The sequence below is a fragment of the Gracilinanus agilis genome, chromosome X, assembly GCF_016433145.1.
Source record: "Gracilinanus agilis isolate LMUSP501 chromosome X, AgileGrace, whole genome shotgun sequence".
Lineage (NCBI taxonomy): Eukaryota > Metazoa > Chordata > Mammalia > Didelphimorphia > Didelphidae > Gracilinanus > Gracilinanus agilis.
Window position 1 is genome coordinate 77311422 of NC_058136.1, and position 4836 is coordinate 77316257.

The window sequence follows — 4836 nt, forward strand, 5'->3', positions numbered from 1 at the left end:
ATTATTAATTATTCACATTATCTTAAATCCTTTGCCTTCTCATCAAAAGAGGCCTGTGATTTAGCTATGAAAGCTGGAGGCAGGCTTAGAAAAAATAATATAAAGTACTTTGAAGTTTTCCAAATATTTTTCTCAAGATAGTCCAGTGAAGCTATTTTATCATATGAGGATTACAGAGATCTTCTACAAGGACATATAACTTAGAAGACAGTTTTGATACTCAAACCTATGTTTTTTGACTACACATTCTTTGCTTTTACTCTTTCACTATTTAACTTTAGACAGAAACCTGTCTTCTAGCAATCAGTAAGCATTTTTAAGGTGCCTACTATGTGACAGGCATTGCGCCAGATGGTGGGGATATGAATATGAAAATGGAATAGTTCCTGACCCTTAGAAACTCAAATTCGGCTGTGGCAAACAAAATATACAATAGCAACTGAGAATGTTAGGAAGAACTTTATGTAAAAATGTCTCAGTAAATGGCATTGCATTCCATGGCCAAAAATAAGTGATTTTGACTTATCTGTCTTTGTATATTGCATTTCCCCCTATTTATCATTTTACAAAATAAAAAACATGGAGTTTCTTGAGAAATAAAAATGAAACTGTTTGCTGCAATAGCACAGAAAGACAAGACAATAAAGAAAAAGTTAAGAAAGTACAGATGCTGTAAAACTTCATTGGGGGGCTGGCACCTGGGGCTCAGTTCTGGGAGGATATTTTAGTGAGTCTGCTTCTGTCAGTGATGCCATGGCATAGAAAGGCTTGGCTCTGCATTTCAGAATATGTGCAGGCATTTTAGGGCTACTTTTGGTCTGTTTGCTCTATGGTAAAAAAGAGTCTGTTGATTGACTACTGGGCCATAAGTAAGAGCATGCTATAGACACTAATGGACCAAATCACCAAGAAAGGTGGTGGCTAAGGCAAGGATTGTGTAAACCTCCTTGTATGGAGAGAGATGGGTGAGGTGACAATTTTTTAAACCCTTACCTTCTGTCTTAGAACCATTGATTCTAAGGCAGAAGAGTGGTAAGGGCTAGACAATGGGGTTTAAGTGACTTGCCCAGGGTGACACAGTTAGGAAGTGTCTGAGACCAGATTTGAATCTAGGACCTCCCATCTCTAGGTCTGGCTCTCAGTCTACTGAACCACCCAGCTCCCCCCAGTGACAGAAATTTCTAAAGCAATGAGGAAAAAAATGTATGTATACACACATATTTATACATATATGTGTGTGTATATATATACATATATATATACACACACATATATGTGGAAAGAAAACACTACATCACATGAGAGGATAAATGTTGCATTTTAAGTTTAAAAAGGACTTAGAGACACAGGAAAAGTTAGGAACATGATGTGAAAAAAAGTATATATTTCTTTAAAAAGCCAAAGAATTTTTGCCATACAGAAAGAGTCACTATTAAATAATAAATCATTGGGATAAACAATTTCTGTTCAAGGAAATCTTTTTTTTTTGGAAAATGATAGTGCCAAAAATATGTCCTTTTTAAAAACTTTTTTTAGTTTTTAGTTTAAGAAGTTGATATTTTTATGACCTTTTGAAATGTCCTATAAGAAGTTCCCTTGTGGTTTTGTTGTTGTTCTTTTATTCTCCTCCCTCACCTTACTACTTGACTTTCTAGAATTCTCATTCATCTGAAATGCTTGTAATGAGAACTTGTGTTTCTGAATGGGGTAATTGGTAACCTGTAGATAGACTTTGGTGTAAAGCCTTACTGAGTATGATTAAAAAGGCTGGATTTTCTCCTCTACTTACTCTCCTATCATGTGGGAGAAACTTTATAGGGTACATCCTTCTTAAAAGTTTGCATTCTAGTTTCAAGAATTGGAGATAGTCCTAAATATGGTAAAATGGTGCTTATTGTGACAAAACAAAACCCTTCAAATTACAATCTTCCTCAAGAAACAGATAGTGGGCCTAACATGGACATTTTAGGTTTTGACTCCTCCTCAATAAGTTGTTATAGGAGTTTGAGTGAATTCTTGATGTCATAAATATACTTGTTTATTCTAGTCCAATGAGATGATATAGAATTGCATTGTTAAGTGGTAAACAGGTTGATGGGATGATGCAGGGCACAAGGCTAAGTTCACAAAACCTTTAGTTTTCAAATTAAAGCACAGAAACTCTTTACTATATTTGTAAGATTTTATCAATTAAATTCAAGTAGGAAGCCAGAGATGTGTTGCATATGTTGCAGGTTGCAGGTATTTCAGCTGGGCTGTTGTCAAAAGATTTCACTTCATTCATGGCTGAATTGAAAAATACCTAAAGTGTTGAGAAGATCCATTTTTCCTGAGTGTAAAATTTCAAAAATCAATACTTGATTGATGTGCTAGTAGTTTGTTTTTTTTTTTTTGGTAAGAACATTATTTTTTCTGGAAACAAAATTATCTATTTCAGGAAAGATTTCCAAATGTATAATGAAATATTGAAAGTTTCCTTGGGCTACTGTAGTGCTATAAAAGTATTCATTTGTAATTATTAAGCTTTTATAGTGAGTTAGCACAAAGATTTTAGTAATTCCATCCAGGACAGTAGAGTGCAGTAGAGTGATTTCTGTATTGAGAAGCATAGTCAATGTAGCAGTCCCTGGTTTAGACAGTCTTTAAAATTTGTGCAGTAGTTGTGCACCTGTGATGGGAATTGTGACTATTCTTTTTTCTATTTATTTTGCATTATTGTTGGAGTTCTTGTTAATAGAGGGGAGGAAAATATCTTGAGGATTATACTTAAGTAAAAGATAACAAAAATGCTGTTCATATTTTGTGTCTAGTGATTGATTATTGGCAAGTGATATTTTGCTGGGTTTATAGGGGGAACTCAGTAGTAGAAAGGACATGGACCAGGGGAGTACGGTGCTTCAATAGACTGTAAGTATCTTCAGAGCAGAGGCTAGTTTGCTTTTGACTTTGTACAGTATTTTTATACTTTTAAATATATGTTTATATTTTTATACATTGTGATGTATAAAATTCTGACATTGACTGAAATGTCATCTGTTACCTTCTTGCCACATTGGAATCTGGTGTCTTGGAAGGGCGCACAGGAAGTCCTTCTGGTTTATTACTTGCCTCCTTAGTTTGGTGAGATGTTATATCATGATGCCAACTTGTTAAATTTGAGTTTATTAAATTATTCTCAGAGAAAGAGAACTGTGATCCCTATTCAGTTCCGGCACAATAATTTGTCAGCAACTCTCATCCCCAAATCTTTCAATATGCTCTACTTAGCTGGTTTAAAATTTGCCAATGTAGCTTTTTTTTTCTTTTCTTTTTTTTTTAATTTTAAACCCTTAACTTCTGTGTATTGCCTTATAGGTGGAAGATTGGTAAGGGTAGGCAATGGGGGTCAAGTGACTTGCCCAGGGTCACACAGCTGGGAAGTGTCTGAGGCCGGATTTGAACCTAGGACCTCCTGTCTCTAGGCCTGGCTCTCAATCTACTGAGCTACCCAGCTGCCCCCTGCCAATGTAGCTTTTTGCCATCAGCAATTAGTTACAACTCTTTGCACTGTGGAATGGGATACCTTTTATGCACCTGTACCTTATTAGAGGGTTTGACTATAGCAATAACCCAAATATGGAAGGGAAATAGATACCAGGACATTAAGTTGCTAGTTTAAGAACATGTTAAAATACTGTGTCTGTGACCTGAGACACCATTTAGCATATTATTTTAGAACCTAAACATAGTGTTGTTTTCACACGCTGTTTTGTTTTTTTTTTCTTACCTTTGGTTAAACTGGTATTCAGAATAGTGTATATTGCCAAGATTCTCCCCTAGTAATTTACACTGAATATGTGTGTACCTACATATCAGATCACTCATAACTTTCCAATTAATGAAAAAGAAATCTAAACTTTGAGGAGGCAGCAAATCTTTTTGTTATTTAATTTAGGTTTGAATCTTTACCCTCTCAAGAAGCAAAGCAATTTAAAGAAACTGGCATTCAAACTTTGGGGTTAAACTAACTGAACTTTGTGTTTTATCAGTCTGGCTTTGTAGAATAACTAAGGTATCAGCTAGAGTCATGGGGAGCATATTCATCCTGACTACCTTCTATGGTGAGAGATGTAAAATGTTTCATAATTTAATTTCATTGCGTAATTTTTAGACATTATAGGGAATGGAGATGGAGCAAAGATGTGGGTGTAAGGGCAGGGACTCGCCTCAGCTCTCTCAAATTCCCCTCCAAACAACTTTAAAATAATGCTTCAAAATGGATTCTGGAGCAATAGACCTCATAATTTCTAATATTCAATCTGAAGAAAGTATAGCAAGTTGAAAGGAAAAGTCTGTTTCACCAGGGTAAGAGTGGAGTGCACTTCAGTGCAGGCAGCACACCACCAAGCCAGTGTAGGCCTTGGGTAGACTGAGTCAGCAGGATTGTCTTCTGGCGCTCTCAGCACAAAGATGGTAAGAGGTCTTCACAACTGGTCAGATTACAGGGGACCCTTTGCGAGCATTGAATGCAGGCCTTTGTGGTATTGCCCATATAAGAATCTGGGTTACAGATTTGGTTAAATTCTCAGGATAAGGAGGAGTGCTAGCACATAGAGATCACAGCCACAGCGGAGTGGGGACCCAGGCCACAGTTCCAGGGGAGAAAAGAATGCTTGTGGTCACTCACAGACCCGAGCAAGAGAGCAGTGATCATACCTCGTCTTAGATCGTATTACCTTGGAAGAACTCAAGACGTACAGGTTCCCAAAACTAGCTCTGCAAACAGTAGCATGTAAAACCTGAAGCGTGGGACAGTATCCCCTTTACCTCAGAAGCAGAACCCAACTTTAACTTAAA